This window comes from Microcaecilia unicolor, chromosome 6, assembly GCF_901765095.1.
Source record: "Microcaecilia unicolor chromosome 6, aMicUni1.1, whole genome shotgun sequence".
Lineage (NCBI taxonomy): Eukaryota > Metazoa > Chordata > Amphibia > Gymnophiona > Siphonopidae > Microcaecilia > Microcaecilia unicolor.
In genome coordinates this window covers 182859714-182887602 of record NC_044036.1, presented here as the reverse complement: position 1 = coordinate 182887602, position 27889 = coordinate 182859714, and the positions used below count along the sequence as shown (strand labels likewise).

The following is a 27889-nucleotide window of genomic DNA, read 5'->3' as shown; positions in this document are numbered from 1 at the left end:
GGCATCATGCACGTGGAAGGATCTAGGCGGGCGCTTCGTCCCCAGCATAATGGCAGAGCCAACAGGGGCTGAGGGAGAGACGTCCTCCGGAGAGGAAATCTTCAAAGTGTCCATGGCCTGTAAAAACAGGTTGGGCAAATCCTCTGGGCTAAAAAGCCGCGCTGCAGAGGGGTCATCCGCTCCATCCGAGCGGGGATCTATCTCCTCCAAGGAATCCGCAAAGGACCGTTGGGAGACCTCAGACACGCTGCCCTCATCTACATCGGAGGAGACAAAGTCCTCCAAGGCCTGGAAATCAACCCGAGGGCGTTTACCTCTGGGAACCTCAACCTCTTTATCAGAAGAGGGAGCAGGGGCAGCGTTTTGCATGAGGAAAGCCTGATGCAGCAGCAAAACAAACTCGGGGGAGAAACCCCCCAGACTGTGCACTTCCGCAGCCTGGGCAACAGCCCTAGACGCACTCTCAACCGGCGCTCGCAATAGCGGGGGAGAGACATGCTGCGCATCCAAAAATGGCGTCCGGCGCGAAACTCCGCGAAGGAGCCGCGCGGGAAGAACGGCGCTTAACTTTAGCCGCTTGTGCCGTCGCCCAAATTAAGGGCGTTCATGGCATTAATGTCTCCAACCTGAAGGGCGGCCCACGAAGAAGCCGTCCGAGCCGCGTGGCCGGCCAAGATGGCGGAGGCGAGGAGCGGGGGATGGGCGTTTATGGCGGGAAAAAACCGCCACGCCGGAGGAACGACCGGGACATTCATCGGTCACTAAACTGTCACCCATCAAGGCGAATCAGGTTGTAAAACCCCCGCATCCCCTCTAGAAGCGCTCCAGCGATCCGGGGAGCGACCCTTTGCGCCCTCGCCCTCCGACGCCATATGCCACGAGGAGAAGAATCGGGGAACCCCCTGCCCGCTATAAAAAGGTAAAATTACCTGCTTGCCGCTCCGAGCTGTAACGAACTGGTGTCCCAGTGAGTAGCTGCAATGAACGTTTAAAGAAACGTCGAATTAAACGCCTTTAAAGACGTTTAAAATTTTTTTTTTTTTTTTAAACGGAGCCAGCGGGAGGGGGGAGAAAAGGAGGGACCTGGCACCACCAGGTTTGCACTTGCTCAAAAGAGCCCTCAACCCCAGGCCTCAACAAAACCTAAGGATTAGGCTTGGAGGCCTAGCCAGAGCTGCTGCTGTGTGTGACCACCACCTGCTGAGATAGAGAACATACTGAGGAGTTTCCGGCAGCACATGACCACATATAGGGAGGCAAAAGTTTGCTCTCTATCTCCACCTGCTGGTAGATGGACACAACCCACCAGTCTATGGATTGATCAGCTTGATGATATGGAAATAGGACTTGGACAGCAGTAACACAAACCTGCTCTCAGCAAAAACACACTTCCCTGTGCTTCTCTGTTTCTCTTTTAAACAAATTCTATGATTCCCTTTTTGTTAGTGAGGAGGCAGATACAAACAGGGAAGGAAAGGAACAGCAAAAGCCTGTTCAGAGGGAATTTGAGGTGCAGCAAGGACCCAGCAACTGCGTATGCTGCCAAAGCAGACATCATCAGTCCACCAGCCCCAGCTCAAACTGGCCCCGGGCCCAGGAGCACCCTCAGAGACCTTGGGCCCAGGAGCTGGAGAAAAAGCCGTCCACCACCTGCTGAGATAGAGACATACTAACTGAGAAAGGAGCTGGCCGTCTGGCATCACTGCCTTTAGTTTGTTTCTCTCTATCTCCACCTGCTGGTAGGTGGACTTAACCCACTAGTTCCTGGATTCATCTGCTGCAAGTTACAAGGAAAGCAAATTTACAGCACAGAGAGCATTCCAGAAGCTTGGGGAGGGACTGACATCTTTGGTTTGGAATAATTCCCACATGGGGGAAGGGAGAAGAAAGACTACGCAAAACAGTGGAGTTCAATAAGTGGCTTCAGTCTTGGTGTAAAGAAGAAGGTTTTAGTCACATAAGGGCGTGGGGTAATACGTGGAAAAATAACAGGCTGTACAATAATGATGGGCTACATCTTTCAGTGATGGGAAAAAGGATCCTTGGGGAGAAATTCAGATAGTATGTTTCTAGACATTTAAGCTAGAAAGTGGGGGTGACAAAAGGAAACAAGGGACTTCGGAAAGTCACCCCCAGAATAAACTTGATGGTAGAGGGAAAGGTCATCTAAAGACAGAAAACCACCTAAACTCTCTACGCAGATGGAAAGCAATGAGCACAAATGCTCGTAGTCTAGGTAAAAAGATTCAAGACTTGCAAGCCCTGATGTTTGAAGAAAAATTGGATATTGTTGCTATTACAGAGAAATGGTTCAATGATTCTCATGAATGGGATGTGACTATACCGGGCTATAATCTTTTTAGAAAGGATAGAGAGGGCTGAAGGGGTGGAGTGGCGGCGCTGTATGTGAGAAACAATATGGGAAAATTAGGTTCTTACCTTGGTAATTTTCTTTCCTTTAGTCATAGCAGATGAAGCCATTACGTATGGGTTATGTCCATCAACCAGCAGGGGAGATAGAGAGCACTCAAACTTTCACAGTGCCCTCTTGGCCAGCTAGCTCCACTGCCTCTTCAGTATTTGAAGCTTCCAAAGAAGTATGGCAAACCGCAATGGGAATCACAAGAGCTTTCCTCACAGCGAACGATGGCCCATCACAAGGGCATGAACTCATAAAGGAGGGAATGCACATCCTCCTTATTTTATAAGTGGAGGGGAACACACGCGCCTCCTGGAGGGAATCACACATCCTCCCAACACACTGGAGGGAATGAACTCATCCTCCTATTTATAGAACTGGAGGGGAACACACGCGCCTCCTGGAGGGAATCACACATCCTCCCAACACATTGGAGGGAATGAACACATCCTCCTAAATTTAAACTGAACATGAATCCTGAAGATTGTTTTCCAACTTTCTCCCAAGGAAGGAACTTCAGGAAATTAGAACAGAACCTAAAAAACAGATTCACAGTATACAGACAATCATACAGGGAGGGCTCATGGCTTCATCTGCTATGACTAAAGGAAAGAAAATTACCAAGGTAAGAACCTAATTTTCCCTTCCTTGTCATCAAGCAGATGAAGCCATTACGTATGGGATGTAACAAAGCAATCCCTAGGATAGGGTGGGAACAAGCCACACCACGCGCTAGCACTTGTGCACCAAAACGCGCATCCCTCCTGGCAGCCACATCCAGCCTGTAATGTCGGGCAAAGGAGAGCTTAGAAGCCCATGTTGCTGCACTGCATATCTCTTGAAGAGAGTGTGCTCCAGTTTCAGCCCAAGAGGAAGAAATCGCTCTAGTAGAATGCGCCTTAAAGGCTACAGGCGGAACCCTGCCGGCCAGCAGATAAGCTGAAAAGATAGTTTCTTTGAGCCAGCGGGCAATAGTGGCTTTAGACGCTGGAGACCCTCTGCAAGAACCGGATAGCAAAACAAACAGATGATCAGAAGTCCTGAAAGAGTTAGTAACTCGCAGATACTGCAGCAGAGTCCTGCGCACATCCAAAAGGTGCAGCTGCCCAAAAGATTCTGGAAACTCTTCCTCTGAAAAAGAGGGCAAGAAAATAGGCTGGTTTAAGTGAAAGGCTGAAACCACCTTAGGCATAGAGGAAGGCACGATCCGAACCGTGACTCCGGACTCTGAAAATTGCAGAAATGGGTCTCTACAGGACAGCGCCACATCTGGGTGAGCAGCCAAAGACACGCCTTCCACCTTACCACGAAGGGAGGCAAACGCTGCCACCTGCACCCGCAGGGAATTATAGGCCAAGCCTTTTTGTACACCTTCCTGCAAAAAGTCCAGAATCGGCGAGGCAGGAGCCTGCATTGGAGCAATGGCTCTGGAAGCACACCAAGACTCAAACAGGCACCAAATCCTGGCATAAGCCACGGAAGTGGACCACTTGCGGGCTTGCAGGAGAGTGGAAATAACTTTATTGGAATAACCTTTATCCCTCAATTGCGCCCTCTCAATAGCCATGCCGTAAGACCAAAGCGGCCGGCGTCCTCCATGGCTACCGGTCCCTGAGTCTACAGGTTCGGTACCAGAGGTAACGGCAGAGGAGCCTCCAGGAGCATCTGTCGGAGGTCTGCTTACCAAGGTCTCCTTGGCCAATCCAGGGCGATGAGGACCACTTCTCCTGGGTGCAGCCGAATCCGCAAGAGCAGGCGCCCTATCAAGGGCCATGGGGGAAACACATAAAGTAGACCCGGAGGCCAGGGTTGAGCCAAGGCATCCAACCCCGCCGAGCGAGGATCTCTCCGTCTGCTGAAGAAGCACGGGACTTTGGTATTGGCACTTGTCGCCATTAGATCCATCACGGGCTTGCCCCATTTGGCACAGATCTGCAGGAAAACTTCGTCTGCCAGATTCCATTCTGCTGGATCGATCTGATGCCTGCTCAGATAATCGGCCTGCAATATGAGCTGCCGACAGACACTGAAGATGCAGCTCGGCCCAGTGGCAAATCAGTTCGGCCTGCGCGGCTAGTGCTCTGCACCTTGTTCCATCTTGTCGATTTATATAGGCCACCGTTGTCGTGTTGTCCGACATCACTCTGACAGCCAATCCTTCCAGGGTCACTTGAAAGGCCAGAAGCGCCTGAAACACCGCTTTCAACTCTAGGCGGTTGATGGACCACTCCGACTGCTCGGGTGTCCATAGACCCTGGGCATGCTTCCCCTTACAGTGTGCGCCCCAGCCCTTCAGGCTGGCATCTGTTACCACCAGGCACCAAACGGGGAGCGTCAGCGGCATTCCTCGCCGCAGCATGCTGTCCGAGAGCCAGTATTAGATCAGGTGGTTGCACATCATCGAGGAGGTAATCGTAAGCTTACTTTATTAAGAAGGGAAGCAAGGTGGATTTTGAATTTAACACTCTAGAACCCAATGAGCTGAACAACGCCATTGATTGGCACAATTTCTATTAACATCTGAGACGTAACACGCACGTCAGTATTTTAGTCAGCTGATTGTATGTGGACGCCAAGGCGCTATTTTGAAGCATTGTAGAAGTCCGCTGATCAGTATGTTTGACCGTGGTGTGAATTTTAGGTGTACAATTATTATATTATTTTCTTTCATGGTATGATTTTTGTTCACTTTAGATTTTCAGCATATTTCTAAGCACTCCGTTCCTGAAGAAGCCACGTTTCTAGGCGAAACGGGTCCCCGTAGAACGGACAGCGATGAGTGCCTGGTCTCAACACAATTAAAAGCTAAGTGTTACTTTTTCTGACATGTGGTTGAGACATTCTTTTGAAAAAGCATTGCATGATTCAAAATTCAAAACTTATTGAAAGAAACTTATTCTATTGTTTGAGGCGATAAATAATTCTTTTGAGCCCCCTTTTTAAATGGAGTTTTTTGGCCCAATGATCGAACTGTAGCGTGTGTTATAAGCCGATGTAAGATCATCTTTAACCACGCTCAAAACCTTCAGGCGATTGGCCTACGGTTTCTGAGGGCTTTTTTCTCCATTTTTTTCAAATAAATACCAACTAGTTGTTTCTTTGCCAGAGCAGTTTCTTTGGTATTAGGTTACTTTTTTTGCTCTAGCACACTGCTTTTTGTCCAGTTGGATTGTATTTGAATACTGTAGAGGTCTCAGGTGCGCTCTCGCCCAGGGTACCACTTCCATCGTGGCAGTCATCGATCCCAGCAGCTGGACAATGTCCCAAGCTCGCGGGCGGGGCATCCTCAGGAGCAGCCGGACCTGATTCTGAAGCTTGCACCGCCTTAGCTCGGGTAGGAACACATAGCCTGAGACTGTGTCGAACCTGGCCCCCCAAAACTCTAGAGATTGTGAAGGGGACAGGTGACTTTTGGCCGTATTGACGACCCAGCCTAGAGATTGCAGTACTGAGACCACTCTGGCTGTAGCTTGTAAGCTCTCTGTTGCAGAGTCTGCTCTGATGAGCCAGTCGTCTAGGTACGGGTGAACCCTGATACCTTCTCGCCTGAGAAAAGCAGCTACTACCACTATTACCTTCGAAAAGGTTCGGGGAGCTGTGGCGAGGCCAAAAGGCAAGGCCCTGAACTGGAAATGTTTTCCCAACACCGCAAACCTCAGAAACTTCTGGTGCGGGGGCCAAATCGGTATGTGCAAGTAAGCTTCTTTCAGGTCTAGAGACGTTAGAAACTCTCCTGGCTGTACCGCCGCAATGACGGAGCGCAGGGATTCCATGTGGAAATACCACACTCTCAGGGACTTGTTCACTTCTTTTAAGTCCAGAATAGGGCGAAAGGACCCACCTTTTCGCGGCACCACAAAGTAGAAGGAGTATCGGCCGCAGCCTTGCTAGGCGGGAGGCACCGGGGTCACTGCCCCTTACTGAATCAGACCTTGTAAAGTCTCCTCCACCGCCGCCCGTTTGATAGCAGAACCGCATCGGGACTCCACAAACACGTCTCTTACTGGGGCGTTGAATTCTATTCTGTATCCATCTCTGATCAGGTCCGGAACCCACTGATCTGAGGAAATCTTGGCCCACTCCTCGACAAAGAGAGAAAGCCGTCCTCCGATGACAGGCATCGAGGAGAGGGCCGGCGCACCATCATTGAGAGGGTCGCCCCTGAACTCCTGGTCTTGAGCCACCGGCTGCGGAACGCTTGTCCGAGCGAAAGGAGTTCCTCTGCTGACCACGGGCACGTGAAGTGAACCCAGCAGAACGCCCCGGGCGGTACCTTCTAGCTTCACGGAAGCGAGGTCTGTACGAGGAGTGGACCGCCTGGCCCTTAGAGGAAGGCCTCTGCCTATCTTCGGGCAAGCGCTGGGGTTTTGGATCACCCAGGCCTTTCACAATTTTCTCTAACTCCTCACCAAATAGGAGAAGTCCTTGAAAAGGCAACTTCACCAACCTTTGCTTAGAGGCCATGTCTGCTGCCCAGTGTCGTAGCCACAGACGACGGCGAGCCGCCACTGCTACTGCCATTGTTTAGCCGAAGCTCTGACAAGGTCATAAAGGGCATCAGCCAGAAAGGACAAGGCCACCTCCATCCGCGGAGCCACATCCAAGAAGGGCTCCGCTCCATCTCCTGGCTGAGCCACTGCCTGTTGCAGCCAAGCTAGGCAGGCTCTCACAGCATAACATAAGTACATAAGTACATAAGTAGTGCCATACTGGGAAAGACCAAAGGTCCATCTAGCCCAGCATCCTGTCACCGACAGTGGCCAATCCAGGTCAAGGGCACCTGGCACGCTCCCCAAACGTAAAAACATTCCAGACAAGTTATACCTAAAAATGCGGAATTTTTCCAAGTCCATTTAATAGCGGTCTATGGACTTGTCCTTTAGGAATCTATCTAACCCCTTTTTAAACTCCGTCAAGCTAACCGCCCGTACCACGTTCTCCGGCAACGAATTCCAGAGTCTAATTACACGTTGGGTGAAGAAAAATTTTCTCCGATTCGTTTTAAATTTACCACACTGTAGCTTCAACTCATGCCCTCTAGTCCTAGTATTTTTGGATAGCGTGAACAGTCGCTTCACATCCACCCGATCCATTCCACTCATTATTTATACACTTCTATCATATCTCCCCTCAGCCGTCTCTTCTCCAAGCTGAAAAGCCCTAGCCTTCTCAGCCTCTCTTCATAGGAAAGTCGTCCCATCCCCACTATCATTTTCGTCGCCCTTCGCTGTACCTTTTCCAATTCTACTATATCTTTTTTGAGATACGGAGACCAGTACTGAACACAATACTCCAGGTGCGGTCGCACCATGGAGCGATACAACGGCATTATAACATCCGCACACCTGGACTCCATACCCTTCCTAATAACAGCTGCATGCAGACGCCCGAACAGTGAGACCTGCAATTTCAAAGGACCGTTTCAACGCTGTTTCCAGCCTATGGTCTTGAACATCCTTCAGGCCAACACCTCCTTCAACAGGGAGGGTAGTTCTCTTTGTCACCGCAGTGACTAGGGCTTCCACTGTAGGCATTTGAAAACGAGCCATATGTCCCTCACGCAGAGGGTATAACTGCCCCATAGCCCTGGAAACTCTCAAAGGTCCCTCGGGGTCAGCTCACTGAGCCGAAACAAGCTCTAGGATGGAGTCATGCAAAGGGAAGGCCCGAGCAGCTTTCTTGGTACTAGCCATCCTGGGATTACCCGAGGAGGCCATGCCACTGTCAGGATCTTCAATCGAGAGGGCCTGCAGGGTATCTGAAATAAGCGCTGGCAGCTCATCACGGTGGAAAACCCTCACCGCGGAGGGATCATCCAGATCCTGTGGTAAATCTGCACCTGACTCTGGTTCCTCAGACCAAGAACGTCTGTCAGAGTTCTCCGAATCCTCACACCCCGACCATGGGGGGGAAAAAGGTGCACCACAATCTGAAGGGGAATTAACCCTTCTGCGCTTATCTTTAGGCCAAGCATCCGGGAAAAAAGCCTCACTGGGCAGTCCCAGGTCAGAATCCATCGGGGGGGCAATCAGAGGAGCCTCAGGCGACCCTTGAGGAAGGGCTCTTTTTATCATGTATGCTTTATGCAGCAGAAGCACAAAATTCGGGGAGAAAATCACACCCTGGGCACCCAAATCCTGTCCGGTGCTAGCCACTCCTGAAATAACCTCATCTCGAGGTGCCCCACCCGGCTCAGGTCTCTCCGTGTCCACGGAGGCTGCGCCATGCGGTGTAAGCAAAATGGCGCCCGCTGCCAGCTCAGAGCGGGAAGAAACATCGCTCGCCATGCTCGGGCCGGCGCCTACGCCAATACAGCACGATTTACAGAGCCCTACTGCTGATTTGCGCTTGCTACAAGTGGAACAGCGCTTTACATTGTCTGCAGCCATCGCCGAAAAACGGCGGTAAAATCCAAAATGGCGGTTTCGCGCCAAAATCGCCCCGATCGCGGGCCCACCCCGGAGGAGTTGGAAAACACTCTTACCTCAAAGGATCTAGTGTACAACTACAATCCTGCTGAAAATCAGGTCAAAAAACCTCTGTTCCAGCGTCTCTGCGTTTAAAAACGCGACGCGACTTTTTTTTTTTTTTTAAGCTGTGAGGAAAGCAGAGGTATTGAAGACTCCGGAGGCTCAGATGAGTGGGAAAGGCAGGGAAAGGGCGAACCTATATGCCTGCATCCACTGTTGGTGGGTAAGGACAGGGAAAGCAAGGCAATATGTCCACATCCACAGAGGTATGGGTAAGGCAGGGAAAGGGCTAACCTATGTGCCTTTTAAGTGAAGCTGCTATAGCCTCCAACACCCCGGTTAACAACTGGCAAGCCAGGAACCACCTCCCGGCAGATTTTTCTGGAGCTCGAACAAGCTGCAGCCACCCTGCTAAGGGAGATAGAGAATACTGAAGAGAGGCAGTGGAGCTAGTTGGCCAAGAGGGCACTGTGAAAGTTTGAGTGCTCTCTATCTCCCCTGCTGGTTGATGGACATAACCCATACGTAATGGCTTCATCTGCTTGATGACAAGGAAAGATAGTTTCTTTGAGCCAGCGGGCAATAGTGGCTTTAGACGCTGGAGACCCTCTGCGAGGACCTGATAGCAAAACCAACAGATGATCATAGATCCTGAAAGAGATAGTAACTCGCAGATACTGAGGCAGAGTCCTGCGCACATCCAACAGGTGCAACTGCCCAAAAGATTCTGGAAACTCCTCCTTATCAAAGGAGGGCAAGAAAATAGGCTGGTTTAGGTGAAACGATGAAACCACCTTAGGCATGAAGGAAGGCACGGTCCGAACCGTGACCCCTGACTCTGAGAATTGCAGAAATGGGTCTCTACAGGACAGCGCCTGGAGCTCTGACACCCGTCTCGCCGAAGTAATGGCCACAAGAAAAATGGCCTTTAGTGTCAAATCTTTCTCCGATGCTCGCCAAAGCGGCTCAAAAGGAGAAGCCTGCAGGGCCTTCAAAACTAGCCCCAGGTTCCAAGCTGCACAGGGTGCTCGCAAGGAAGGCCGGAGCACCCCACTAAGAAACCGTGCCACATCTGGATGAGCAGCTAAAGACACGCCTTCAACCTTACCACGAAGGGAGGCCAACGCTGCCACTTCCACCCGCAGGTAATTATAGGCCAAGCCTATTTGTACACCATCCTGCAAAAAGTCCAGAATCGGCGAGACAGGAGCCCGCATGGGTGTGATCACTTTTGAAGCACAAGACTCAAACTGGCGCCAAATCCTGGCATAAGCCACGAAAGTGGAACGCTTGCGGGCCTGCAGGAGAGTGGAAATGACTGTGTTTGAATAGCCTTTGTCCCTCAAATGCGCCCTCTCAATCGCCATGCCATAAGACCAAAGCAGCAGGCGTCCTCCATGGCTACCGGACCCTGTGACAACAGGTTCGGTACCAGAGGTAAAGGAAGGGGAGCCTCCACTAGCATCTGTCAGAGGTCCGCATACCAAGGCCTCCTGGGCCAATCCGGGGCAATGAGGACCACTTCTCCTGGGTGCAGCCGAATCCGCAGGAACACGCACCCTATCAAGGGCCACAGAGGGAACACATATAGTAGGCCCGGAGGCCAGGGCTGAGTCAAGGCATCCAACCCTGCCGAGCGAGGATCTCTCTGTCTGCTGAAGAAGCACGGGACTTTGGCATTTGAACTTGTTGCCATAAGATCCATCACGGGCTTGCCCCATTTGGCACGTATCTGCAGGAATACTTCGTCTGCTAGTTCCCATTCTGCTGGATCGATCTGATGCCTGCTTAGATAATCAGCTTGTACTTTGCTCTGACCTGCAATGTGAGCTGCTGACAGAAACTGAAGATGCAGCTCGGCCCAGTGGCAAATCTGTTCGGCCTGCACAGTCAGCGCTCTGCACTGAGTGCCGCCTTGTCGATTTATGTAGGCCACTGCTGTCGTGTTGTCCGACATCACTCTGACAGCCAATCCTTCCAGGGTCACTTGAAAGGCCAGAAGCGCCTGAAACACCGCTTTCAACTCCAGGCGGTTGATGGACCACTCCGACTCCTCGGGTGTCCATAGACCCTGGGCATGCTTCCCCTTGCAATATGCGCCCCAGCCCTTCAGGCTGGCACTGTCACTACTAGACACCAATCGGGGAGCGCCAGCGGCATTCCTCGCCGCAGCATGCTGTCTGAGAGCCACCACTCCATGCTGAGTCGGGCCGCAGAGAGCCAAGAGAGTCTGCATTGATAATCCTGAGAAACTGGAGACCATCTTTGAAGTAGGGAATACTGTAGAGGTCTCAGGTGCGCTCTCGCCCAGGGCACCACTTCCAATGTGGCTGTTATCGATCCCAGCAGCTGGACAATGTCCCAAGCTTGCGGGTGGGGCATCCTCAGGAGCAGACGGACCTGATTCTGAAGCTTGCACCGCCTTAGCTCGGGTAGGTATACATAGCCCGAGTCTGTGTCGAACCTGGCCCCCAAATATTCTAGAGATTGCGAGGGGGTCAGGTGACTTTTGGCCATATTGACGACCCAGCCTAGAGATTGAAGTACTGAGACCACTCTGGCTGTAGCTTGATAGCTCTCTGTTACAGAGTCTGCTCTGATGAGCCAGTCGTCCCGGTACGGGTGAACCCTGACACATTCTCGCCTGAGCAAAGCAGCTACTACCACTATTACCTTCGAAAAGGTTCGGGGAACTGTGGCGAGGCCAAAAGGCAAGGCCCGGAACTGGAAATGTTTTCCCAACACCGCAAACCTCAGAAACGTCTGGTGCGGGGGCCAAATCGGTATGTGCAAGTAAGCTTCTTTCAGGTCTAGAAACGTGAGAAACTCTCCTGGCTGTACCGCAGCAATGACGGAGCGCAGGGTTTCCATGTGGAAATGCCGCACTCTCAGGGACTTGTTTAATTCTTTTAAGTCCAGAATAGGGCGAAAAGACCCACCTTTTCGCGGCACCACAAAGTAGATGGGAGTATCGGCCATAGCCGTGTTCGGCGGGAGGTACCGGGGACACGGCCCCTAACTGAATCAGACCTTGCAAAGTCTCCTCTACCGCTGCCAGTTTGGCGGCAGAAACGCATCAGGACTCCACAAACACATCTCTTACTGGGGCGTTGAATTCTATTCTGTAGCCATCTCTGATCAGGTCCAGAACCCACTGATCTGAGGAAATATTGGCCCACTCCTCGGCAAAGCGGGAAAGACGTCCTCCGATGACAGGAAGCGAGGAGGGGGCCGGCGCACCATCATTGAGAGGGTCTCCCCTGAACTCCAGGCCTAGAGCCGGTGGCTGCGGAACGCTTGTCCGAGCGAAAGGAGTTCCTCTGCTGAAAAACGGCACGAGAAGTGAACCCATCAGAACGCCCCAGGCGGTACCTTCTAGCTTCACGGAAGCGAGGTCTATAAAAGGAGTGGACCGCCTGGCCCTTGGAGGAAGGCCTCGGCCTATGTTCGGGCAAGCGCTGGGGTTTACCTGGACTGCCCCTACTTGACATTTCGCCCTTTAGATTGTAAGCTCCTTGGAGCAAGGACTGTCCTTTATGTCAATTTATGTTAATCTGTACAGCGCTGCGTAACCCTAGTAGCGCTCTAGAAATGTTAAGTAGTAGTAGTAGTTTAGGATCTGCCAGGCCTTTAACTATTTTTTTTTCCAACTCCTCACCAAATCGGAGAAGGCCTTGAAAGGGCAACTTCACCAACCTTTGCTTAGAGGCCATGTCCGCCGCCCAATGGCGTAGCCAAATAAGACAGCAAGCCGCCACTGCTACTGCCATTTGTTTAGCTGAAGCTCTAACAATATCATAAAGGGCATCAGCCAAAAAGGACAAGTCCGACTCCAGCCGCGGAGCCACATCCAAGAAGGGCTCCACTCCATCTCCGGGCTGTTCCACTGCCTGTTGCAACCACGCCAGGCAGGCTCTAGCAGCATAACAACTGCATGCAGACGCCCGAACAGTAAGACCTGCAATTTCAAAGGACCGTTTAAGTGCTGCTTCCAGCCTACGGTCTTGTATATCCTTCAGGGCAACTCCTCCTTCCACTGGGAGGGTAGTTCTCTTTGTCACTGCAGTGACTAGGGCATCTACTTTAGGCATTGCAAAGTGAGCCAAATGCTCCTCACACAGAGGGTATAATTGTCCCATAGCCCTGGAAACTTTCAAAGGTCCTTCGGGGTCAGCCCACTGAGCGGAAATAAGCTCTTGGATGGAGTCATGCAAAGGAAAGGCTCGAGCAGGCTTTTTGGTACTAGCCATCCTAGGATTCACAGAGGAGGCTGTGCCACTGGCAGGGTCCTCAATAGAGAGAGCCTGAAGGGCATCAGAAATAAGCGCTGGCAGCTCATCACGGTGGAAAATCCTCACCGCGGAGGGATCGTCCAGATCCTGAGTCACTTCTGTACCAGACTCTGGCTCCTCAAACTATGAAGGCCTGCCAGAGTCCTCCGAATCCTCGCAGCCCGACCACGGGGGGGGAAGGAGGTGCAGCACTCTCTGAAGGGGAATGAGCCCTTCTGCGCTTCATATTCTGCCAATTATCAGGGAATAACGCCTCAGAGGGCATACCCAGGCTAGAATCCACCGGGGGGGGGGGGGGGGGGGGGCATTAGAAGAGGCCCGTGCCGGGTTTTGTGGGAGAGCTCTTAAGCATGTATGCTTTATGCATTAATAAGATAAAATCAGGGGAGAAAAACTCACCCTGGGCACCCGGATCTCTGCCGGGGCTAGTAGCTCCCATATCAGCCTCACTCCGAGGCCTCCCCCCGGGCTCAGGATTCTCCGTCTCAGCGGAGGTCGCGCCATGTGGTAAATTCAAAATGGCGCCCGCTGCCAGCTCAGAGCACGAAGAATCGTCGCTCGCCATGCTCGGGCCGGCTCTAACGTCTGTACAGCACGATTTACAGAGCCCCGCTGCTGATCTGCGCTTGCCACACTTGGAACAGCACTTTACTGTCTCCGCAGCCATCGACGAAAACAGCGGTAAAATTCAAAATGGCGGTTCGCGCCAAAATCGCCCCAATCGCGGGCCCACCCCGGAGGCGTCAGAAAACACTCTTACCTCACTGGACCGAGTATCACAGCTCCGGTCCCACAGAAAAAGGCAAGGAAAACCTCTCTTCCAGCGTCTAAGCGCTTTTTTTTTTTTTTTTTTTTTAACGCTGTGAGGAAAGCAGAGGTAAATAGAACTCCGGAGGCTCAGGTGAGTGGGAAAGGGCGAACCTATGTGCCTGCATCCACTGTTGGTGGGGAAGGACAGGGAAAGCTAAGCAATGTGTCCACATCCACGGAGGTATGGGTAAGGCAGGGAAAGGGCGAACCTATGTGCCTTTAAAGTGAAGCTGCTATAGCCTCCAACACCCCTGCTAACAACTGGCAAAAGCACAGGAGCAACCTCCAGGCAGATTTTAGATGGAGCTCGAAGAAGCTGCAGCCACTCTGCTAGGGGAGATAGAGAATACTGAAGAGAGGCAGTGGAGCAAGCTGGTATGAGGCACTGAAAAAAGTGTGCTCTCTATCTCCTTCTGCTGGTTGATGGACACAACCCATCTGTAATGGCTGCATCTGCTTGATGACAAGGAATTTTATTTTAAAGCAATTAACAATACTATTAGACAGTTTGTATATAAATTGCAGTGGGCTGAAGACCTGAAGAACTGGGTTTGATTCCCACTGCAGCTTCTTGTGACCCCTAGGCAAGTCATCTAACCCTCCATTGCCTCCATTGCCCACTAGGGACAGAAAAAGTATCCGACTACAGTACAGTGGGGGAAATAAGTATTTGATCCCTTGCTGATTTTGTAAGTTTGCCCACTGACAAAGACATGAGCAGCCCATAATTGAAGGGTAGGTTATTGGTAACAGTGAGAGATAGCACATCACAAATTAAATCCGGAAAATCACATTGTGGAAAGTATATGAATTTATTTGCATTCTGCAGAGGGAAATAAGTATTTGATCCCCCACCAACCAGTAAGAGATCTGGCCCCTACAGACCAGGTAGATGCTCCAAATCAACTCGTTACCTGCATGACAGACAGCTGTCGGCAATGGTCACCTGTATGAAAGACACCTGTCCACAGACTCAGTGAATCAGTCAGACTCTAACCTCTACAAAATGGCCAAGAGCAAGGAGCTGTCTAAGGATGTCAGGGACAAGATCATACACCTGCACAAGGCTGGAATGGGCTACAAAACCATCAGTAAGACGCTGGGCGAGAAGGAGACAACTGTTGGTGCATAGTAAGAAAATGGAAGAAGTACAAAATGACTGTCAATCGACAAAGATCTGGGGCTCCACGCAAATCTCACCTCGTTGGGGTATCCTTGATCATGAGGAAGGTTAGAAATCAGCCTACAACTACAAGGGGGGAACTTGTCAATGATCTCAAGGCAGCTGGGACCACTGTCACCACGAAAACCATTGGTAACACATTATGACATAACGGATTGCAATCCTGCAGTGCCCGCAAGGTCCCCCTGCTCCGGAAGGCACATGTGACGGCCCGTCTGAAGTTTGCCAGTGAACACCTGGATGATGCCGAGAGTGATTGGGAGAAGGTGCTGTGGTCAGATGAGACAAAAATTGAGCTCTTTGGCATGAACTCAACTCGCCGTGTTTGGAGGAAGAGAAATGCTGCCTATGACCCAAAGCACACCGTCCCCACTGTCAAGCATGGAGGTGGAAATGTTATGTTTTGGGGGGTTTCTCTGCTAAGGGCACAGGACTACTTCACCGCATCAATGGGAGAATGGATGGGGCCATGTACCGTACAATTCTGAGTGACAACCTCCTTCCCTCCGCCAGGGCCTTAAAAATGGGTCGTGGCTGGGTCTTCCAGCACGACAATGACCCAAAACATAAAGCCAAGGCAACAAAGGAGTGGCTCAGGAAGAAGCACATTAGGGTCATGGAGTGGCCTAGCCAGTCACCAGACCTTAATCCCATGAAAACTTATGGAGGGAGCTGAAGCTGCGAGTTGCCAAGCGACAGCCCAGACTCTTACTGATTTAGAGATGATCTGCAAAGAGGAGTGGACCAAAATTCCTCCTGACATGTGTGCAAACCTCATCATCAACTACAGAAGACGTCTGACCGCTGTGCTTGCCAACAAGGGTTTTGCCACCAGTATTAGGTCTTGTTTGCCAGAGGGATTTAAATACTTATTTCCCTCTGCAGAATGCAATAAATTCATATACTTTCCACAATGTGATTTTCCGGATTTAATTTGTGATGTGCTATCTCTCACTGTTACCAATAACCTACCCTTCAATTATGGGCTGCTCATGTCTTTGTCAGTGGGCAAACTTACAAAATCAGCAAGGGATCAAATACTTATTTCCCCCACTGTATATGTAAACCGCTTTGGATTTGATATACTGTCACAGGCAGTATATCAAATCCATGACCCTTGCTATCACTATCAAGATGAGATTCTATGGTCTGGGCCTAGCCAAAGATGGATCAGCATAGACAAAGAATACTAGCTTTGTTACCATGAACACGGAGCTTGTATTTACAATAAGTTTGATGCTTCTTCACACACATATAATCTGACATTAAAGCCAACTGTATTGATGGCCGATACATCATCTACATTCCCTCATCCTGTTCTAAATGCCCATCGCTTTATCTCCAAGCCACATGGCAAGACCATGAAGGCGATTGGCACAGGACAAGCCAGTTCCAGTGCATAGCCTCAGTCAACCACCTCCAGGACTCACTAATCTGAGGCAATACAAGCCCACTCATGGCAGAAAAGGAACATTTGCCCTCTATCCGCGCAACCGAGACCAGCACATCCTCACTGGGCAGACCTGGGGCATCCAGCCATGTTGGAGGGCCTCAAGTTACCCACCACTTTTTGCACTCTGAAAGGGACCCTACTTGAAAGGCCAGTCAGGGACCTAAGCCAGTCCTGATGGATGCAGAATAGACACACCACCCCTAGAGCAGCCTTTAGGTGTAGGGGTCCATTGGACACCCTTCTGACATAGTTCAGGAAGCCCGTAGAGGCCAGGCCTCCCCAATGTCCTTAACCAATTAGTTGATTCTTTAAAATACCCGAGGATCACTATTTTGACTCACGTGTTTCTTTCTTTTCCCAAATTTCATCTGTTTCTTCGCTCGATTCGCATTCTCCGTCCTTAAGGTTCAACAATTTTTTATTGATGAAATAAGAAAATTGACAGTCAACAAGCTCCATCTGTATCCTCTGAAAACAAGACAACCCGAGTACACGGATGGTGATAATCGCATCATCAAAATTTAAAAATTTGCTCCCCCCCCCACCTTTCCCAACTCCACCCCTCACCCCTTCAAGGTTTCATGAAAACTATTCTTACAATGTAACATACGTTAACACAATAATCAATGTAGTGCAGATTCAGCAAAAATGCGAGCTGACATCCTCAGAAAGCTCTATAGCATAGAGCTCTAGTGTTCCATATCATAACAACATTATAGAACTTCCTTTCCCTCCGTCCCTCCTCATCTGCCGGTACACTCAGAACGGATAACAGTAACCACATGAAGAACTAGTAATAAAGTTTTCAACCACTGCTGCGTATGGGCTCTTCAATTAATGACGCTCACACTAATACAACAGAAATCTGGTCCTCTAAGCATATTCCACCTTCTACCGTTCATCCTCCCCCCCCCATACACTCCACATTCAACCACATTTACCCCAATGTGTTCAACACTTGGCTGTGCGCTCTAGGCAAAATTCCTTTTAATTACGCGCCCCAGATTCTAATGAAAAGTTGCCTCCTTTTTGCCGTGTATCGGGCCTCACGTGCCTCCCACAGCATAAGCTCGTGTAGTTTATTTCTCCAATACCAATAGGATGGTGCTTTATCAGTGACCCAGTAATTAAGGATGCATTTTTTCCCCAAGATGCAAGATTTACTCAAGAATAATTTCTCTTCCCTTGTCCCTCTGCCCCACACTCCCACCGCACTAAATAATACATTTTCAAAAGACAAGTTAATCCAACCCTCTAGGTTCCTAGAAAGAAAACGGGAGAGAGCTGACCAGAACATCTGAATGAACCTACATTGCCAGAGCCCATTAGCGTTGCAGTCTCCACTCTGCGTTTCTGACACAGTTCAGAGGCCAAGACTCCAGCATACCAGGCCTGCTTACCCGAGAAATATGCTCTGTGTATGGTCCTAAAGTGAGCCTCCTGCAGTTCGGCACCATGCACCACCCTCACAATCCCTTTAAGAGCTGTCATAATTCTCCCCGCTGACTCTCTCCTCACCCCTTCCCTGTTCCATCTGTCAGCAACCTCCGCGACCTCTCGCCTTAGGCGAAATTGGCCTAAGAGTTCATGGAACCAGGAGACCAAGATCTGACCCACTGTGTCTCCTTCTAGAAATTCCCTAATCTTTCCCCCAAACTCTATAAACTAGGCCTGGGTAATCCCCGGATATAATGAGTGAGTTGAAGATAGGCCAACTGAGACATTTGCTTATTTCCGATCTGACGAAGGGCAACCTTCGAAAGCTAATCAAGAAATGTATTAAGTTATGTCCAATAAAAAAGGTATCATCTTATTTTCTTTTCCATGTTTTATTTTGTTTGATTTCTATTGATATATTTGAATGTAAGCCGCTCTGATTTTTTGAAGGGCAGTATATCAAGATTAAATAAACTAAATCCTCTTCAAAAAGCAACCCACCTCCAAAACAGAAGTAGGCTGAAAAGTTTCTTAGACGTTATATCCAAAGGCAAAGCCAGAGCCACCTACAGCTGACCACTGAACACTTTTTATTTGTTACATTTGCATCCCACATATTTGAAGGCTCAATGTGGCTTACATAATACCGTGAAAGCATTCGCCAATTCCGGTACGGGATTAGTACAAAATGTTGTACTGGGATAGGGAAGATAAGATTCAATCAAGTTGGGTTGAGGTAAAAGAGTTTGTCAATGTCCAATATGATCTTTGATAGTGAAGTGTTGCATGGCACACCAAATCATACAGGACATCAACCAAAGCAGCCACTCCAGGTAAGACACCTCTGGGGACTCCAACAGCTGCTGCAAACATGGCTCTTGCCATCTACCTGCCACAATGACAGCCTGCACACTAGCAGAAGAGAACCCCAGCTTAAATTGCTGTTCAAAGAACTACACAAGAGGAAGGAGGACTTACCCCCCCCCCACCCTTCTAACAGGCAAAGTAAGGCTTTTTAATAACTGCTGTCACCAGGGAATCCACCTTGGAGTACTTCCAGTAGCTACCCACTTCCTCAGGGGAAAAGGGATACAATCTGTCCAAAATCTTGGCCACCCTGAGAGGCCCATCTAGGGTTTCCCAGTCTGCTGGCATCACCTGGGAGAGCACCTTGTGAAGAGGAAAATGCTTCACGGACCTGCTAGACCCCCTCAAAGGAGAACCAAATTCTAGAGAGTCACCCCAAAAGGCCTTAATGGACGGAAAGGGGATAGGATTTGATATACCACCTTTCTGTGGTTTCAACCTAAGCAGTTTAGGTATGATATACAGGTACTTATTTTATGCCTGGGGCAATGGAGAATTAAGTGACTTGCCCAGGATCACAAGGAGCTGCAACGAGAATCAAACCCGGTTCCCCTGGTTCTCAGGCCACTGTACTAACCATTAGGCAATTCCTCTCACCTAAACAGTCAGATAGCAAGAGAATAGTAAAGAAAGTCATGAATTTTACATACAGACTCTCTTACAGGATGACACGGGGACCCACGGTAACAGGGCAGGGACAGAGCCTGAGGAGATGGGTCAGAACAGGGACAGATCCCGTGGGGATGAACTTTGCCCCCATATCATTCTGTAGTTTGAAGCCTGTTAATGAACTGGACTGTTATTTATGTTTGAGTAATGCAGACAACGATATTTTGATTTTTTGGGAAAACAAGCAAATATGCTGGCCACAACTAGCAAAATTTGCATGGAGGATCCTGTACATTCCTGCTACCAGCACATCTTCTATTGCAGGAAGGACAGTGGAAGACAGGAGTGCTAGACTGAATCCTGAGACTGTTGATGACTTCTTATTCATCCACAGATTAAAAAATCATAACAGTGCTTCATAGGGCATATATCTTCCCCGTTAGGGCATACAGAATGGGTTACATTTTCTACCCCTGCACATTTTAATAAGGTGGATTAGGATTCCTTGAAGTAGTAGTCAGCTATTGTTGAGGTTGGAAGGGAAGAGGGTGGGACTATTATAGTTGCTCATTATTGTTTTCTATTTGTGATTTATAAACAGCTGGACAGCATATTGTTCCTTTTCATACTATAATAAAAAGATTCAAATCTTAAGTGTTCGAGGCTTCTGCAGATTAGGACAGAGCTCGAGGGGATGGGGCAGGGCCCGAGGCAGAGCCTGCTGGGGCAGAAAACTCATGGGGTTGGGCGGGGACGGGTCATTGCCTTTTTATAGTACAAAGTGGTTTAATGCTCATGCCAAGGGGGGTCTGCCTCAGAATCGGAGCCCAGGAGCAATTGGGGTGGTCCAAAAGGTCCCATGTATCGCCAAACATGGACACCACCACTGAAGCCTCAGACAGACCCCGGTCCCCCGGCAGTGTTTGGCACCCAGAGAGGCGTCTCTAACAGAACCCTCCAAAAAAAAAAAAAAAACCCCAAGTCTCTCTATTCAAAGGGGATTCAGTCACTGCTGCTAGAGCCCATTTAGTCAACAGGATGAGGTGCTGCAGTCAAATGGGGCTCAGCGGCCCCACTGGGCCCTCCCCGGTTAGCCAGGCCCAGGGGGTGGTAGACGACACCCATGCAGCAGGAGAAAACCGTGTGGCAGGCAAAATGACCACCATCCCAGCCAAAAACATTGGGACCATAAATCCCAATGCCTATGAGCAGGACCATCTAAAGAACTTTGGGCACCCCTCTCCCAGGAATAGTTTCTGATGCCATAAATGGTGTTATCACAGGAGGGGCACAGAAATAAAGCTACACCAGACAAACCCAACCAATCTTGTATTCCTGGAGCCGGGGGGGGGGGGGGGGGGGAGAGAAGTACTCAAAGTACAAGAGCAGCGAGGGAGGATGGGAACCCACACTCCCTGTGGTAGGGCCAAGTCATATGCCATCACCCATGGATTATTATTATTTATTTGTTGCATTTGTATCCCACATTTTCCCACCTCTTTGCAGGCTCAATGTGGCTTACAATATATCGTGAATAATAGAAGTATATAGAAAATTGATAATTAGTATTACAGCAGGATTTTTGGTAACATGATAGTGATAGGACTATAACAAGCAGATGATGCCTTGGGAGCAGCAGAGCAGTGCTCCACACTAGACCAGGTCCGGTCCATGGATCCAGCTGTTAGGCTCGACCAAAGTGCACAGCACCAGCCTACACTGCTGGGAGCTAGATCAGGGATCCTGAAACTTTGGAGTTATCCATATCCAAAGAGCACAAGCCCTCCTTATATTGGCCAAGATCAGTTCTCCACCTCCATCTGCTGGCAGGAAGGGACAAGACCCTCTAGCTCAGGATGGTATAGCTCAGAGGCTAAACAAAAATGAATAGAATCTCTTTTGTGGGGGATGGGGGGGAACTAATACCTCTGGAATCCCCAGTCCAATCTTCCCCCACAGGTTTTGAAAAAAAAATTGCTGGGGAAAAGAAGTCATATAAAAATAGTTTAGCAAATGCAGAATAGATCTTTTTCTCAGGGCTTTTGTACTGAAGATTTCAGAATGAAGGGTTTATAAATTCATGCTTTAAATACAGTCGTTTCATATAAGCACTTGGAATTACTCATTATAGAAGGAATCACAGATGTTACAAAGAAAAAAAAAGTCTAATCTTGCCTGCAGTAGACAGAACTCTTTAACTAGGTGCTCTATATAAGTGAATACATTGCAATTAAATATTACATTTCCAAAGCCTTACCCATCACCCCTGGATCAAAGAAATGGAGCAAACGGTTTTATAAACACCAAGTTCAAATTAATTGTCAAGCTACAGATCATGTACGTTCTTCTCCGGAAAGCCTCTGCTGATTTTAGCTACGCTTCTTAAAATACACTCGCTCTTGCTGTAATCTAATTGCCTTTTTAAAAAGAGCTCCTTTATTGCATTTAAGGCCTACGGTGTCTGTACAACACTGCCGATGCCAGCCAGACAGACCTCTGGTGCAACAAAGGAGCTTCTGAAAAAGCCATTCCAAGCTTCGCTACGTGAAGGACAAGGGGGTGTCCGGCAACCTTACTTCCCCCCCTCCACAAATAGCACCGCCTTCCTCGATGGGAGCCCCATCCCTTTCCCCCACTTAGATCTGAAGCCTGCATGTTACCGGTTAACAACACCGAAGATCAGTACCTCCTACGACCCCGTGTATAAAAATAAGGCGAATCCTCACTCACCCCCCATCGAGGCCTTTTTTTTTTTAACAGAGCAGCTGCAGCTATAAAAAGTAACAGGCCGCCACTCAGAATGAGAGCAAACGGGAGCCCCCGACACAAAACTTGGCGGACGAAGGGGGGTGGGGTGGGAATATCCTTCCCTCGGTCTCAGGGAGAAATCGGATAAACCCCAAAACTGCAGGAAAAAAATACGAGTGAGGAGGACTCACCATCCAGAGTAGGGGCAGCAGGTGCGGACATGACTCCCAGGGGCTGCTGCTTCCACTCGCAAAAGCCTCGGAGCCAGCGCTCCGGCCGGATCTCTCCAACTTAACTTCCGCCGCCGCCGCCCCCCGTAACTCTCCAGCGCGCGAGCGCGGCACGTCACCCAATAACAGAAAAAAAAAAAAAACGAACAGGGAGTGTGCGCGCGCCGTGCACCTAACCGAACGTTGGTCCAAAAACGTTCAGACGAACCACGCTGCTACGCAAAGGGATGCGTCGGAACTTCTGTAAAAGACAGCTGTTTCTCCGGTAGATTACTTAAATCAGCCGCAGTTTTCCACAGGGAAAAAAAAATACGTTCTGTCTATCAAAACACACCGTTTCCTTATCTAGCTACTTTCTTCTTTTCTCGTTTGTTTCCCTCTGTACTCCCTGCCACTACATATGGTTTAGCCCTTCTAGTGAGGCCCCGCCCCTTTAGACTGTCTGTGCCAAGGAGGTTTAAAGAGCCCTCCTCGCCTCGGTCTATTCGCCTCTCAAGTGATTAATGAAGGACCAGTCGAGTCACATAAATTCCTATTAGTGCTATGGGTGTCTTTCTTGGAGACGACGTCTTTTTATTCTTTCCAACCTAAGTTGAAGTTGGAAAGAATTATTGGAAAGGGATGGAGAATGGCTGCTGTAGGTCTCCAAAAATGTAAACTTTTGGACCAGATGGACAAGGGTTCCAGAAAGATAAGCGCCCCCCACCCCCAACAGCTGCCAAGTTGTCCATTCCAGGAGGCTGACTTTATGGCCAGTCCTGGATTTCTGCCAACCTGCTGTATTACAGGACCTGCAGCTCTGATCTCATTGGATAGAATCATCATGGACTACAAATATTCTACACTGCTTTGGGATGTAAGTTTAAAATCAGAACTGGCCAAAATGTCTCCCTCCTGGAATGGGTAACTAGGCAGCTCTGACACACACCCCCTTCCCAAAACACATATGTACAGGGTGAGGCAAAAAGAAAAGTAACCCCCTACCCCCAGAGTGTTTTGCTATTTTCTCAGCATCCGCTTGGAATTTCAACTGAATTTTTTACAGTTTTATTTGTTGTTACTATCTACATTTATGTGCTGAGTGGAATGAGATTATCTTTAAACACAGTAAAGTTACAGACTTTTTAGGGTGACCACCCAGCGATTTTCATGCATTCAAAAATGCACTGTAAAACTACTGATATTTTAAAAAGAAAATGGGGTACCAGCTTTACTGTTAATGATTCATTTACTTATTAGGATTAATTTACCACCTTTTTGAAGGAATTCACTCAAGGCACTGTACAGTAGGAATACATCAAACATGAGCATTAGGCAATTACAGCAGTAAAAATATTCAAATAACAATACAAAGTATGCATAGCATACTACTTACAATGTCAACACAATATGTAGTAAAACATTTTAATTGATAGTGAAGGGTATAAACAAAGATGGAACATATAGGGGGTTGTTTACTAAAGCTTAGCTCGAGCTATGTGCAACAGGGCCCATAAGAATAAAATGGGCCCTGCTGCAGATAATTTGAGCTACGCTTTAGTAAACAACCCTCATAGACAGGTAAGAGAGTAAGAAGAGTTAGAAAGTAAGGTGACATTCAATATTAAAAAAAAGCTAAAATCCTAAATTTATGGAAAGGGGATGGATTTGATGTACTGCCTTGTTTATTTTATACAGGTACTTATTTTGTACCTGGGGCAATGGAGGGTTAAGGGGTCCTTTTACCAAGGTGTGTGAAAAATAACTTGTGGTAGTGTAGGCATGGATTTTGGGTGTGTGCCGATACATTTTTCAGTGCGCCTTTAAAAAAGGTCTTTTTAAAATTTTTGCTGAAAATGGACGTGGAGCAAAATCAGAATTCGCGCATCCATTTTGGGTCTGCGACCTTACTACCAGCCATTGACCTAGTGGTATAGTCTCATGTGGTAACCGGGGGGTAATGACCTACGTGCATCAAATGCCACTTGGTGCGTGTCCAAAAATGAAATTACCACAAGAGCCACACGGTAGTTGGGCGGTAACTCCATTTTGGCATACGTTGGGCACACATAAACGCTTATGCGGCTTAGTAAAAGGGCCCCTAAATGACTTGTCCAGAGTCACAGGGAGCTGCAGTGGGAATTGAGCCCAGTTCCCCAGCCTCTCAGGCTACTGCACTAATCAATAGGCTAATCCAGCGGCGTACCAAGGGTGGGGCGATGGGGGCTGTCCACCCCGGGTGCACGCCGCTGGAGGGTTGCAGAGAGCAGCCGCGCGCCTGTCGGCTCCGCTGGTTCCCTGCTCCCTCTGCCCCAGAACAGGTTACTTCCTGTTCCGGGGCAGAGGGAGCAGGGAGCTAGCGGAGCTGAGAGCCGCGCGGCTGCTCCCAACAGCTAAGAATGCACCCAGGGGGTGTCATTGCACCAGGGGGGTGTCGTGCTGCACCCGTGGGGGTGCGCATCGGTGATCTGCCCCGGGTGGCAGCCGACCTAGGATCGCCACTGGGCTAATCCTCCACTTGAATCATAGTTCACCAGTTAATAGAATCTCAGTTCAAAAATTTCTCCTTTAATAGTCAAAAATATTACTAAAATATCAATATTAAAACATCTACAATATCCAGCCATATGCCCTGTTTGAACCCTTGCTATCTAGAATATGCTGCGTCATGCAATTTGCTTCAGTTGAATCGATGTGGAGAGTTTGAAATGAATTTGTAAAATTACCAGTACTAACCTCCACGAGGTTTTCACAAATCAGATGAAGAATTCAGGTTTGCTGAGATGCCCTTCTTTTTTGGTATATACAGCATACACAGAAACCTACACATGTTATTACTACTAAAAACAGAATTTAAATGAGGTCAAGGTGAAATGCAGTCACCTGATATCTTTCTATTCTCTTTGACTTTTTTTGGCTTCATTCACACCACCGATGCTGCTGATCATGGGGCCTTGGCCTCTACGAGCGAGCGTGTCTGCCAACTCCACCCCCTCCAATTAAAACGTCTTGTTAGGAAGGTGCATTTCCAGCAGACGAGCAGTTGCACACAACACGGAAGCCAAGGACAGTGAATATTTTCGTTCTCTTTGGCTTATTGAACTTGATCTTTATTCACCATTCTCACCCCCACTACTGCTGCTGATCATGGGGTCTTGGCTTCTATGTGCACAGCTGCTAACTCCATCCCCTCTGATGTCAACTTCCTGTTTGAGAGGGGCATTTCTGGCAGAGGAGGCTGTGGAGGAGTGGCCTAGTGGTTAGGGTGGTGGACTTTGGTCCTGAGGAACTGAGTTCAATTCCCACTTCAGGCACAGGCAGCTCCTTGTGACTCTGGGCAAGTCACTTAAACCTCCATTGCCCCATGTAAGCCACATTGAGCCTGCCATGAGTGGGAAAGTACAGGGTACAAATGTAACAACAACAAAAAAAAGAGTGGCAGTGACACACATGGAGGCCAAAGACAGTGAATATTTCCATTCTTTAGTTTGTTGAACTTTGATCCTCATTCTCACCTTTGTGGTTGCTGCTATCACAGGCCTTTGTCTTTGGTGAGTAGGGGAGAGAAACAAAGTGACACTGGATGGAGGGGGCATATAGTTGGGGGGATGTACACTTCCTGTTAACATGTATCTATACAATACTTTTTTGGCGAAATGATTGTGTAACAAGAGTATTTCATTACAAAGTAGAAAAGTGCAAAAGAAAGGTAATTAGTTTAAGTAGAAAGTATTGTGTCCCTTTTGTAACTTGTTACAGGCTAAAGTACTCAAAAAAGTAACAAAGTATTTTTACTTCATTACAGCTCAGCCCTGCTGCTGTGTCCTACATTTCCCTTCCATCGCTCTGTTTCCCTCCATGTCCACCATCTCCCATCTGTCTCACTATATCCCCATGTCTCTACATGCTCCCCAGTGTTCCAGATTTCTGCTGCATTTCTCTATGTGCCCCTATCTCTTTTGCCCCTGTGTTCAACATGTCCCTATGCCCCAGTCATGTCCAGCATCTCCCCTCCATCTTCATATATCCCCCACCATGTCCATTATCTTCCATTCATCTTCCCATGTTCAGCATCTTCTCTCTGTATCTTCCATCTTCCACATGTACACCATCTGCACTGTCTCTCCTGCTCTTTCCCCATATCCAGCATCTGCACTCTCTTCCCATCTCCAAAAACGCCAAGGGTGGCCCATCCCAAAGCTGGACATTTACCACCACTATGTTGAAAATTGATGGCCAATGAGTGAGGTTTTTCTCACAGGCCCCAGACATGTCTAACACCAGTTCTGGCATATGTACATTACAAAAACTAACAGTCTAATCAATACATAGAAAATAAAATAACATTTTCTACCGTTGTCTGGTCATTTTATTGTTCTAATTGTGTTAGTCCCAGTCTCTGGTTTCTGCTTTCTTTAGTCTTCTCTTAACTCATTTCATACACAAACTGTTGCACAGGTATCTAAGAATATTCCCAACGTAAGACTCTTCTCTTAACTCGTTTGCCAGGGTCTCCTTGTCCATTTGGCATTTCTTCTCTGTTCATGTCCATCATTTAGCTCCCCTCTGTGTCCCTGCACCTATCTTCCTGCCATGTTGAGCATCTCCCCTCTCTGCATCTGTATTCTTGCTTTGTCCAGCAGCACCCCTCTGTATCCCTAATCCCCCTCCCCATGTTCAGAATCACATCTCTATTGGGCTCATTTTTGAAAAGGACATCTATCTTTCAACATAAATCAAAAGATGGATTTCCTTCTTCCAGAGATGTCCAAATCGGTATAATCGAAACCCGATTTAGGACGTCTCCAACTGCACTCCATTGCAAGGATGGCCAAAGTTCAAGGGGGCATGTCAGAGGCATAGAGAAGGTCGGACTTGGGCGTGCCTAACACTTGGATGTCCTTGACCCATAATCGAAAACAACAAGAACGTCCCTGACGAACACTTGGATGTTTTCACCCGGACGTGTTTTTATTACGACTAAGGCACAAAAAGGTGCCCAAAATGACCAGATGACCACCGAAGAGAATTGGGGGTGACCTCCCATTACTCCCTTAGTGGTCACTAACCTCCTCCCACCCTCAAAAAACATCTTTAAAAATATGTCGTGCCAGCCTCAGATGTCATACTCAGGTCCATGACAGCGCATGCAGGTCCCTGGAGCAGTTTTAGTGGGTACTGCAGTACACTTCAGACAGATGGACCCAGGCCCATACCCCTACCTGTTACATTTGTGGAGGAAACAGCGAGCCCTCCAAAACTCACCAGAAACCCACTGTACCCACATATAGGTGCCCCCCTTCACCTGTAAGTAGAACCAGCTCCAGTACTGATCCCTGCAGCACCCTCCTCCATTGAGAGAAATGACCATTTAACGCTACCCTCTGTTTTC

At 48.8% G+C, this 27889-nt stretch overlaps 1 protein-coding gene across 1 annotated transcript in view; it reads right to left on the bottom strand.

Moving 5' to 3' along the window:
- Positions 1–22634, bottom strand: part of DAG1 (dystroglycan 1) — a 126651-nt gene extending 104017 nt beyond the window's left edge. Inside the window, exon 1 of the mRNA XM_030206056.1 lies at positions 22480–22634. The gene's annotated coding sequence lies outside the window, so the exon portion shown is untranslated. The remainder of the gene's footprint in view (positions 1–22479) is intronic.
- Between the last annotated feature and the right edge of the window lie 5255 nt (positions 22635–27889).